A 13,479-nucleotide genomic window follows, 5' to 3' on the forward strand; every position below is an offset into this window, starting at 1 on the left:
CTCTCCAGAAGGGTTGGATGAGTTCACAACTCGACCAACAGTGTAATAGTGTCCCAGATTTCCCACATCCCTTCCAACAATGATCATTAGCCTTCCTGGTCATACTGGCCAATCTGAGAGGTGTGAGGTGGTACCTCAGAGAAGCTTTAATTTGCATTTCTCTAATAATTAATGATTTAGAGCATTTTTTCATATGGCTATGGATTACTTTGATCTCCTCATCTGTAAATTGCCTTTGCATATCCTTTGACCATTTGTCAATTGGGGAATGGCTTTTTGTTTTAAAAATATGACTCAGTTCTCTGTATATTTTAGCAATGAGTCCTTTGTCAGAATCATTAGTTGTAAAGATTGTTTCCCAATTTACTACATTTCTTTTGATCTTGGTTACATTGGTTTTATCTGTAAAAAAGCTTTTTAATTTAATGTAATCGAAATCATCTAATTGGTTTTTGGTGATGTTCTCCAACTCTTCCTTAGTCATAAACTGTTCCCCTTTCCACAGATATGACAGGTAGACTAGTCCTTGATCTTCTAATTTGCTTATAGTATTGTTTTTTATGTCTATGTCCTGTAACTATTTGGATCTTATCTTGGTAAAGGGTGTGAGGTGTTGGTCTAATCTAAGTTTCTTCCATACTAACTTCCAATTATCCCAGCAATTTTTATCAAAGAGGGAGTTTTTATCCCAATGGCCAGACTCTTTGGGTTTATCAAACAGCAGATTACTATAATCATCTCCTGCTTTTACACCTAGTCTATTCCACTGGTCCACCACTCTATTTCTTAGCCAATACCAAACAGTTTTGATTACTGATGCTTTATAATATAATTTTAGATCATGTAGGGCTAAGCCACCTTCTTTTGCACTTTTTTTCATTAAGATCCTGGCAATTCTTGACTTTTTTATTTCTCCATATGAATTTACTTAAAATTTTTTCTAACTCATTAAAGTAATGTTTTGGAATTTTGATTGGTAGGGCACTAAACGGATAGTTTAGTTTTGGTAGAATTGTCATTTTTATTATATTAGCTCTCCCTATCCATGAGCAGTTGATATTTGCCCAGTTATTTAAATCTAATTTAATTTGTGTGAGGAGTGTTTTATAATTGTTTTCAAAAAGATTCTGAGTCTTTCTTGGCAAATAGACTCCCAAATATTTTATATTGTCTGAGGTTACTTTTAATAGGATTTCTCTTTCTAGCTCTTCCTGCTGTTTCTTGCTAGACATATATAGAAAAGTTGAGGATTTATGAGAGTTTTAACCTGCAACTTTGCTAAAATTGCTAATTGTTTCCAGTAGTTTTTAAGATGATTTATTGGGATTCTCTAGGTAGACCATCATGTCATCTGCAAAGAGTGAGAGTTTTGTCTCTTCCTTCCCAATTCTAATTTCTTTTTTCTTCTCTAATTACTGATGCTAACTTTTCTAATACAATATTGAATAGTAGTGGTGATAAGGGGCACCCTTGTTTCACTCCTGATCTTATTGGGAATGCCTCTAGCCACTCCCCATTGAATATAATGCCTGTTGATGGTTTCAGATAGATACTGCTAATCATTTTAAGGAACAGTCCATTTATTCCTACACTCTCTAGTGTTTTTAATAGGAATGGATGCTGTATTTTGTCAAAAACTTTTTCAGCATCTATTGATATGATCATATGATTTCTGATAGGTTTGTTGTTGATATAATTAAGTATACTAACAATTTTCCTAATATTGAACCAACCCTGCATTCCTGGAATAAATCCTACTTGATCATAACGTATTATACTAGTGATGACTTGTTGTAATCGTTTTTCTAAGATTTTATTTAGGATTTTTGCATCTATATTCATCAGGGAAATAGGTCTATAATTTTCTTTCTCTGTTTTAACTCTTCCTGGTTTAGGTAACAGTACCATATTGGTTTCATAGAAAGAGTTAGGCAGAGTTCCATCTTTCCCTATTTTTCCAAAGAGTTTATATTGGATTGGAACCAATTGTTCCTTAAATGTTTGGTAGAATTCATTTGTGAATCCATCAGGCCCTGGAGATTTTTTTTTAGGGAGTTCACTAATGGCTTGTTGAATTTCTTTTTCTGAGATAGGGTTGTTTAGGTATTTAATCTCTTCTTCATTTAACCTGGGCAACTTATATTTTTGTAAATATTCATCCATTTCACTTAGATTATCAAATTTATTGGCATAGAGTTGGGCAAAATAATTTCAAATTATTACTTTCATTTCCTCCTCATTGGTGGTGAGTTCACCTTTTTCATCTATGATACTAGCAATTTGGTTTTCTTCTTTCTTTTTTTAATCAAATTGACTGGAGGTTTATCAATTTTATTGGTTTTTTCATAATACCAACTTTTGGTTTTATTTATTAATTCAATAGCTATTTTGCTTTCAATTTCATTAATTTCTCCTTTAATTTTTAGAATTTCTAATTTGTTATTTAATTGGGGATTTTTGATTTGTTCTTTCTCTAATTTTTTTAGTTGCATGTTTAGTTCATTGATTTCCTCTTTCTCCAATTTATTCATATAAGCATTTAGAGCTATAATATATCCCCTGAGAGTTGCTTTGAATGAATCCCATAGGTTTGGGTATATTGTTTCATTATTATCATTATCTAGGATAAAATGGTTAATTCTTTCTATAATTTGTTTTTTGGTCCACTCATTTTTTTTTTAAAATGAGGTTATTCAGTTTCCAATTTGTTCTGGGTCTATATCTCCTTGGCCCAGTATTGCATATGACTTTTATTGCATTGTGATCTGAGAAAGATGTATTCACTATTTGTGCCTTTCTGCAGTTGATCATTAGGTTTTTATGTCCTAGTACATGGTCAATTTTTGTATAAGTTCCATGTACTGCAGAGAAAAAGGTATATTCCTTTCTATCTCCATTCAATTTCCTCCATAAGTCTACCATATCTAATTTTTCTAACAATCTATTTACCTCCCTAATTTCTTTCTTGTTTGTTTTATGATTTGATTTATCTAGATCTGATAGTGGGAGGTTGAGGTCTCCCACTAGTAGCATTTGCTGTCTATGTCTTCCTGTAGTTCTTTCAGCTTCTCCTCTAAGAATTTTGGTGCTATCCCACTGGGTTCAAATATATTCAATTATTCAATATTAAAATGACTTTATTGTCTATGGTACCTTTTAGGAGGATAAAGTTTCCTTCCTTATCTCTTTTAACGCTATCTATTTTTGCTGCTGCTTTGTCTGAGATAAGGATTGCTACCCCTGCTTTTTTTACTTCAGCTGAAGCAAAATATATATTTTGCTCCAACCTTTTACCTTTACTCTATATGTATCTCTCTGCTTCAAATGAGTTTCTTGTAAGCAGCATATTGTAGGCTTCTGGTTTTTAATCCACTCTGCTATTCGCTTACATTTTAAGGGAGAGTTCATCCCATTCACATTCAAGGTTATGATTACTAATTCTTTATTGAACTCCGTGCTATCTTCTCTCTGTTTGTATTTTCCCCTTTTATCCATATTCCCCAGTCTTTTGTTTCTGAAAACCACCCCCTTCAGTGTGTTTGCCCTCCTATATCACACCCTCCCCTTTCTTTCCCCTTTCCCTTTTTTCGCTTTTCCCTTCCCTTCCTTTTGTTATTTCCCCTTATTTCCCCCATTCCCCTTCCCTTTCTCCATCCCCCCCTCCCCTTTTCCCCTTTTAATACTTGAAAGGTTAGATGTTTTCGAAGTTAACTGAGTATGTGTAGGTTGACTTTAAGCCAAGTCTGATAAGAAGAAGATGCAGGTGTTTCTCCTCTGCTCCCTTCTTCCCCACTATTACCATAGCTTTTTGTACCTCTTCGTGTAATGAGATTTACCCCATTCAATCCCCTCCCTCCTCCCATCTCTTTCCTGTCCCCCTTTTTAGGGAGGCAGTGTTTTTTTTTTAAGATCATTCTATCTAAGTCATAGAAAATTCTGAGTGTCTGTCCCTTCTAGTTCTGTATATACTATCGAATAGAGTCAAAATTCCTGAGAGTTATTAGAGTCTTTCTCCCAAGTGGGGTTAAAGCAAGTTACATCCCATTAGATAGTAGTCTCATGGATATGTCATGAAAGTCCGTCATTTCTGGCTAGGTGTATTCTCTCTGTTATAGTTACATTTCTCAAGGTTTATGAAAATCTTTCCCCCCCCCCATTCTGGGATATAGCCAGTTTCAACTTACTGGATTGCTTTTTTTTTTTTCCTTTTACCGCCCCCCCCCTTTTTTTACTTTTTTGTGTGTCTCTTGAACCTCCTGTTTGATGTCCAAATTTTCTGTTGAGCTCTGGTCTTTTCATCAGAAATTTTTGGAATTCTTCCATTTCATTAGATGTCCATCTTTTTCCCTGGAAGAGAAGGCTCAGCTTTGCAGGAAAGTAGATTCTTGGCTGCATTCCAAGCTCCCATGCTCTTTGAAATATCTCGTTCCAGGCCCTTTGATCCCTTAAAGTGGATGCAGCCAGGTCCTGCGTGATCATTACTGTGGCTCCCTGATATTTAAATTGTTTCTTTCTGGATGCTTGCAGGATTTTCTCTTTTATCTGATAGTTCTGGAGTTTGGCCACAACACTCCTTGGTGTTTTCATTTCAGGATCTTTTTCTGGTGGGGATTGATGTACTCTTTCAATAACTACTTTGCCCTCTGATTCCATGATATCAGAGCAGTTTTCCATCACTAGATCCTGTAATATTAAGTCCAGGCTTTTTTTCTCTTCAACGTTTTCAGGAAGTCCTATAATTCTCAGGTTGCCCCTTCTCAATCTATTCTCAAGGTCAGTGGTTTTGTTGATGAGGTATTTTACATTTGCTTCTATTTTTTCTATTTTTTGATTTTGTTTAACTGACTCTTGCTGTCTCATGGAGTCATTAGTTTCTGTAGACTCCATTCTTTTTTGGGGGGAGGAGTTTTCTTCATTAACCTTTTGCAACTCCTTTTCCAATTGGTCAATTCTACTTTTGAAAGAGCTTTCCATTTGACCAATTGAGGTTTTGAGAAAATTAATTTCTTTTTGCATTTGCTCATTTGAGGATCTGAGAGAATTATTCTCATTTTGTAATTGTCCAATTGATGATCTGAGAGATTTATTCTCCTTTTGTGTTTGTCCAATTGTACTTTCTAAGGTTTTGTTTTCTTGTTGCAAGGTATTGACTCTCCCAAATTTTTAAGATCCTTCCTTATTTCTTCAAGGAAGTCTTTCTGTGCTGGAGACCAGATTGTATTCTCCTCAGAGGTTCTAGGTCTCTCTGAGTTGGGGTCTTTCCCTTCCAGGAATTTTTCTATGGATCCACCTTTTCGCTGACCCTTCTTCATTATGCTAAGACCTTGAGTTGGGGGGGGGGGGGGGCTGGTTCACCTGGGCTTGGGATTGCTAAAGGCTTTACTGAGTGCAGTCTCTCTGGCTGGCCACTAGGAGGTGCTGGTTGCCCTCTCTGGAGTGTCTGTGTCTATGACCTTGGTTGAGAGGCCTTCTCCCTTTGCCCTGAAGGGAGGAGTTGGAACTATTGAATTCTTTTGCCTTCAATCAATGGTGGGCTTTATCCTGGCCTGAGGTCATTCCTCAGCTGGGCTGGTTCTTCTGCTCACACACCTGGGCCTGAGGCAGAAGTAGTTTGCATTTGTTTGTTTGAGAAGAGGCCTCAGTGCAATGGAGGCGTGGACTCAGAGTTCCTCAGACCTGAGGAGCCCAGGGATGGTGTCCGCAGCTCTCCTGCACTAGAACTCTTCACCCAGCCTGGTCCCCGAGCTCCAGGGGAACAGCACCAACACCAGTGCCTCTGCTTCCCCAGGGACCCAAGGTCCCGCTGTCTAGCCTCACCGCTGATCCAGCAGGTCCAGCTCTCAGGCCCTCAGACTCCTGGTTCCAATTCAGCTGTTAATCTGACTGATCCAGGGCTGATCCTCCCTCTGAGCCCAGACTCACCCTCCCAATTTCGGCCAAAGCTGCTGCGGGAGACAAATCCTGAGGTAGATGTTCTTTCTCCTGGCTTTTCTTTCTGGGTTTTGTGGGTCAGATTTCTTTTAAGAGGTTTGTTTCATGTGATAGATGGAGAAGAGATCAGGAGACTTTAGAACTGTGCCTGTCTTCTCTCTGCCATCTTGGCCGGAAGTTGTGTCTGTTTGATATTTTCAATAAATTAACTCTGCTAGATGTCCTGCTAGCATTCTACACCTGAGTGTATGTGTGTTTCTTTTTGTCTCCTGAGCTGAATGGACCCCCTGGTGGACAGGGGAACTCAATAAAACACATGATTAATTTTTAAGAGCAAAACCAACCAAATGATTACATTAAATAGTATTAAACAATATTCTCTATTTTCTCACCTCTCTAATAATAGCTAATAATTATATATCATTTAAGTTTTGCAAAGCACAATACAAATATTATCTCATTTTATCCTTACAGTAACTATCAGTAGTTAGTGTTTTTATGATTCCCATTTTTAAAGATGAACCAGTTTAAGTAATGCTTCATTCACTATCACACACTGCCTTTCAAACTAAGTATAGTCAGTGCTTAGATGACAACACCATAAAGGGACAAGTCCTTATGACTTTGAACCAGATAACATTCATTGTTTTAATTCATTGCTTAAATTCTGATGTTTATTTTAAAAAATACTTTAAATTCAGTTATGTGATTATATTATCACACATAACTGAAAGCCATGTCAGTTTGATTCAACAAATATTTATTAAAGACCTATCATATTTGAGACACTTTCAAGGTTCAGCAGCAATGATTGATGGATTTTTTGGAGAGCATTAAAGAATAACTGTGGAAAGATTCATTTTCTGACAGATTCAGAGAGACCTTTAGCTGTTCTGATTTATCCAGAAAGATTCCATGGAACAGGAAGAATTTCAATAGAAAGGAAATTCTTATGCTAAGTAGTTACATCATCTCCATTCCAAATTTAGTTCAATTTACCCTACACAACAGCATTCATTAAATTCCTACCTAGTTCCAGGCCCTGGAGCCGGCTCTGAGAATACAAATAAAAAAATTAAATAATCCTTGCCTTCTAGAGCATTGCAGCTTCCTGGGGGAAGGGGTCATAGGATCCTGGATAGAAACAGAATCTCAGAGACCACCTAAAACACCCAAGCTATTTTACAAATGAAGAATTCGAAATCTAGGAGGGCTAAGTACCTTGCCCAAGATCACTTGGTTAGTAAGAATCAGAGATATTATTTGAATGCAGGTCTTCAAATTCAATAGCCAATGCTCATTTCTCTGCACTGCCTTTGATTTGTACACAAGTGGGATAAGAAGAATAATATCATTTACATAGAAAGTTTTGCTTTTTAAAGCACATTACACATATTTTCCTATTTGATACAAAATATATACTATACAATATATACATGTATGTTGTGCATGTGCTAAAGTTATAGTTAGGTCTGCATGATGATAACTGAATGAAAGGTCTCCTAAAACAGGCAGTTATTGTGCTAAATTTTAAAAAGAAACACAAATTCTGAAGGGAAGCTAGATGGTCTGATAGTTCACAGAGTGCGAGACCTGGGATCAGGAAGATCTGAGTTCAAATCCAGCCTCAGTGAGCCTAGTTCTGTGACCCTGGGCAACCCCTGGTTTCCTCAGCTTCATCATCTGCAAAATGAGCTGAAGAAGGAAATGACAAATCGTTCCAATATCTTTACCACAAAAACCCCAAATGGAGTCATAAGAGTTGAATATTGCTGAAAAGACTAAAAGTGTAAATCTAGAGGTGGAAAGGGAGAGAATTCCAGGAATAGGGGACAATCTAATCAAAGGAATGGGGAGTAGAAATGAAATGGTATGTTCATGGAGTAACACTGTAGGCTAGTTTGATTGGAATATACCTTCCATGATGGGGAGGAAGGGTTAACAAACCTGGAAAGGTAAATAGGAGCCAGAGTATGGTAGGTTTTGAATGACAATGAAAGGAAGTTTATATTTTCTCCTTAAGACAATTGAAAGCTTGGTCAAGGGAAAACAAAGAAAAACAAATATGCATGAGATGATCAAGGGAAAGCCTTTAATGAAGACTCAGAGGTGTGCCAACTGACTTCCAGATGTCTGTTCTTAGAACAACTGAAAGAATGAAATCTCTTTCCTATAATGGAGATAATAAACTTCATTAGGTAGCTTCCGTATACTGAAAAAATTCTTAAACCTTCAGTCTTACAACAACTTCCTGTCAAAAGTCTACTTTCTGAACAGTTTCTCCAACCAATGGATTTGTTTGGGTTCTTTAAATACCCAAATTGGATTACTTACAGGCATTCTGCAAGTACAAAATGCAAGTGAGTGGTGGCTCTGAAATGAGACTTCATGAACCAGGAGAAGATGAAAAAAGAATTGTGAAACCTGTTGCTAATTTCAGGCAAGATAATAGTGAACCAACAAATTCTCACAAAAAGGATCAGTCAACCAGAGCTAAACCTCAGACCAGCTACCCGTTTGCATGGCAGGGATTTTCTTTAGTCCATTACCTAAACTCCCAGGAATGGAACCCAATTAACTTTGTTCCAAGTCTGAATATTTTGGGTCTCAAATAAAACTAGGCAGTAATGCAAGTATGTGGTGACTTCTTTGGACTCAAAGCCAAGTTTTCCAAGTTTGGATAAAAGGAAATTCAAATAGGAATTACAGACAAAAAGATGCAGCTGTGTATGTGTTCTGATTTTGTTCATTTTCAGAATGGTTTTTCTTCCCCCTTAATTTTCAAAAATTTTGTATCAGGTCAACTACTTCATTGCATTTTAAATTTAGTAAGTTTTGGAGTTTATATATCTATATGTGTGTGTGTGTGTGTGTTTAATTAATTCTGCCTACTTCTTTTTCTCAGTTACTTAGAATAGTAATCTCCCAAATCTTTTGATCATTTTGATCTTTTGATACATCCTCTCTCACCATCTCACCATATTTTTGTTTATTTATGTGTAAAGTGTGTTAATGTGCTACTTTAATAAAATACTATATACATTAATAAGCACAAAATTTTTTTAAAATGAGATGAAGAAATAATATTTAATTTTTCTTTTACTTATTAAAAGTAGAAGAAATCTTTTTACTATATCTAAAATATCATTATGAGTTATGAAGTGAGAGCTTTAGGTGACAGAGTGCTAGAGTTACAATTAGGAAGAACTGGGTTCAAGTTCTGCCTTAAACACTAAGTGACTGAACATGTCATTTAATCTCTCTCAAACTTGATTTCCTCATCTATAAAATGGGTAAAATAATAATAATAATAATACCTTCCTCACAGAGTTGTTGTGAGAAGTAAATGAAATAAAGAATAGTCTTAACAAACCTAAAGGCACCAAATAAATGTTATTTTTGTTGTTGATACAATTAGTAATATTTTTAAAACTATCATCAATGATATATTTCAGTGAGTTAAATGTTATCAAATTTGTTTTATTTATTATATATATAAATTCATTAAATATGTCCCAATCACATGTAAAATTTTTTTTGAAATTTTTGAGTCCCAAATTCTCTTCCTCCTATGCCTTTCCCCCTGTTAAGAACACAAGCACTTTGATTTCAATTATACTTTTACAATCATGGAAAACATATTTCCATATTTGCCAGGTTGCAAAAAAAGTAATAAAACAATAAAAATAAAGTTTAAAAATATTTTTCAATATGCATTCAGAATTCATCTGTTTCACCTCTCTGGAGATGCAGAGCATTTTTCATCATGGTTTAATCCTTTGGATCATTATGTAGATGTGTAGTTAAGTCTTTTACAGTTGATCATACTTAAACTATTTCTGCCACTGTACAAATCTTCTCCTGGTTCTTCTCACTTCACTTTGTCTGTTCATACAAATCTTTGCATGTTTCTCTGAAACTATTCTGCTCATCATTTCATCTAACATAATAAAATTCCATCATATTCATATATCACAATTTGTTCACTTATTTCCTTATTGATGGGCATTCCTTCAATTTCTAATTCTTTACCTCCACAAAAAGAACTGCTATAAATATTTTTCTACTATTAGATCTTTCCCCTTTTCTTTGATCTCGTTGGGATACAGACCTACTGCTATTATTGCCAAGTCAAGAAGTACGCAGAATTTATAGCCCTTTGGGCATAGTTCCAATTGCTTCTAGAATAAATAAAAACTTCTCCCTTTAGCTTTTAAGACCTTTATGACTTGACTCTAATCTATTTCTTTTATCCATGTTGTGCATACCCACCTTGACTCACTCTACGATCTAACCAAGTTGACCTTTTCTTTGTTTCTCACATCATCGACCTCTCATTTCCATTCCTTCTCATTGACTATCTCCTATGTCTGGATAGAAGGAAGAAACAAAGTATTTATTAAATGCCTACTATGTGTTCAGTTTATAACATCATTTCATTTGATCCTCACAGCAACCCTAGGAGGTAGATACTATGTTATCCACATTTTACTGTTGAGGAAACTGAGGCAGGTAGAGCTTAAATGACTTGCCCAGGTTCACTCAGCAGGTAAGTGTCTGAGATTGGATTTGAAGTCAGGTCTTCCTAACTCCAAGCCCAGAATTCCATTCACTGCATCTTCCAGTTTGTCTCCTGCCAGAATAATTCCCTGATCATGTCAACCTCACAGAATCCTTCTTTTCCTTCAATATATAGGCTGAAAATCCATCTTCTTCATGAAGACTTTCCTGACTCTTTCAGTAACAAGCATCCTACCTACATACTTTGAGTTTAGATATTTTCTATTTGTATAATTATTCTTTCTATATTTCTAAGTGTATTGGTCTCCATTGATGGAATAGAATACCCATGAAAATAGGGATCATTTCATTCTTTGTCCTTTACTCTCAATCCCCAGTCAATAATGCTATATAATAGCTGCTTACTAATATTTCTTGATTGTTTCATAAGAAAGGGGCATTATTGACCCTGTGCTATCCTAACACCACACACTTACATAGAATCCCAAGAACAGTTCTAACAGACAAACTTTTACAATAATACAACTATTGTGCAGATTGAAAATCTCAGACATGGAAAAATTATGTATTATTTTCATTCCTAATCCTGACCTGTTGCTTACCACTATTTAAAAAATACCCACTATAAACCTGAATAAACATTCACTAAGTTGGAATTAATCTAAGTGGGAAAAAAGGTCCTCAGTTGTGAATCTCCCTTAATGATATTCTCTATCTACATAGCCCCTATATATCAAATTTCATTTAAATCTATTAAATGTCATAGAAAATATTATTAGCTTAAAGTAGTATGAACTTCCATTTTGTTTCCAGATATTGTACTGACTCAGAAATGAATTTGGAATGTCAAGAGAAGGCTTAGTCTTGGTTGCTATTGTTATTTAGTAGTATATAAAATCCCACTGAAATCAATCAAGTCCTTTAACGTTATTTAGGGTTGGGTTTCGTTTTTTTCTTTGGTTTTTGCAAGGCAATAGGGTTAAGTGAGTTTGCCCAAGGTCCACACAGCTAGCTTATAATTAAGTGGCTGAGGCCGAATTTGAACTCAGGTCCTCCTGACTCCAGCCACCTAGCTGCACCCCCTTTAAAGTTATTTAGGAACAGACAGAAAAATGAAAAACACTTAAAGATTTTACTTTGTTCAGTCAATGGTGAAATAGCCTTTCCTTATCAATAAACCCCCAAATTAAGCTGGTAATAGAAGACAAAAAATAACAAACAAATGAATGAGTGAATTAATGAATGCGTGCGTGGTCTCTAAAAGCTGAGAAAATAAATACATCTACTTATCTTCATCAATAATAAGTAGAGGCAATTTTCATTGCCCAGAAATTTTTCCGGGTTAAAAATTTCTTCTTTACAGTCCTACTCCTTGAAATTAGGAATGATTTTCAATTGTCACTTTCAAAAACCTTCAATAGGTGCCTGTTGTTTATTCAACTAAGTTCAATTGAAAAATGAAGCCTTTAGGCAGAAATCAAAAATACAGAAGCAAAAATAAATCCTCAAAATAGAGCTATCAGGGGATAAAGAAAGGGCAGACATAATGCACTGTTTATATTCATAGATTTATTTCTTCCTTTGTTGCTAGTTATACTGAACTCTTTTATGTAACTTTGGAAGATATTTGGGGAGTTTTTGTGGTGTCCTGTGACTTGTCATCAATATCTTTTACAAATAGGCACATCTAGAGAACCTCACCACTCTTCCAATGACTCTGTGCTCATTTAATATTAACCAGAGGATCAATGAAGAAATTTATCTTTGTGGTTACAACTTTCAAAGAATCTTCATGATTTTAACAATTCATGAAATGCACCAAGTCAAAGGAGAGCCTTCAAGGTATTATTTTGCTCTAATGAATATTTTTATAATCATTCAACAGGAACCACAATGGAGTCTTAAAGTCTCTGTTCCTTGAAGTCAGTTACTCAACAGATAGGTTCTACTGTATACTATCATCTGCAAACACTTGCTTCCTCTTTTCTCACACCTTCATTAAAGTTTCCATTAAATATGTAAGGTCTGTGTGAATATGTCTCAGTGTTGGGCCTATGTAGGTTATGGTTATGTGCCTGCATATAGGTTTATCTTGATGTAACTTGAAGGGAGATATGAATAGGTATCTTTAGAGAATTCTCCATCCAGCCTTCTCTAATGGAGATTTTGTTACCTACTATGAGGGGAATAGTATGTTGGGATCACAAGGTTGGTCACTCTCCTTTTCTCAGAAAGGAGGTACAGGACTAGAATTATATCCATCCAACCCCCTATATATTAGGGGGGGTTTTAGGTTTTTGCAAGGCAAACGGGGTTAAGTGGCTTGCCCAAGGCCACACAACTAGGGAATTATTAAGTGTCTGAGACCAGATTTGAACCCAGGTACTCCTGACTCCAAGGCCGGTGCTTTATCCACTGTGCCACCTAGCCACCCTCCCCTTATATATTGTTAACCTAATGGAAATAATTTTTAGATTCAAACTGTATCCTTGATAATTATCCCTTTAATAGGCAATGAGTGATTCAACTCCAAATACATTCCCACCAAATGCCAATTTCACAAAGGCACATATAGTGAAAAGTAAATAAATTAATTTATCCATACAGATATCAAACAGAAATTAGAGTAGGTAGAAAATGACAAACAATAAATAGAGGGAAAGAGTTCTCCCACAGGAGCCAGATCATTTAGCATACCCATAAGAGATAGAAAATTCCCAATCTTAACCAAGGGGAATACCTTGAAGTTTCTAATATAGTAAGCTAGTAACAGGAATGTGTTAGAGTCTATGGTCCCTCCATACATAAGCTTCTTTGTGCAGTCTTTGACTCCATCTAAGCACTTCTCCCTGAAAAGAATAAATATGTCCTCTCTCAACAGAAGAAAGATTTCTTCTCTCCCAAGTTCTCAACAACTCATCTCTTACTTAGGAATGGAGTATTCAGTAATTAATCTCTACCAATGAAGAGAGTCTTATCCAAATGGGTTTAAGTTCCAGGTATATTTTATAAAGATATATATATATA

The sequence above is a fragment of the Macrotis lagotis genome, chromosome 6 (genome assembly GCF_037893015.1).
Source record: "Macrotis lagotis isolate mMagLag1 chromosome 6, bilby.v1.9.chrom.fasta, whole genome shotgun sequence".
Lineage (NCBI taxonomy): Eukaryota > Metazoa > Chordata > Mammalia > Peramelemorphia > Peramelidae > Macrotis > Macrotis lagotis.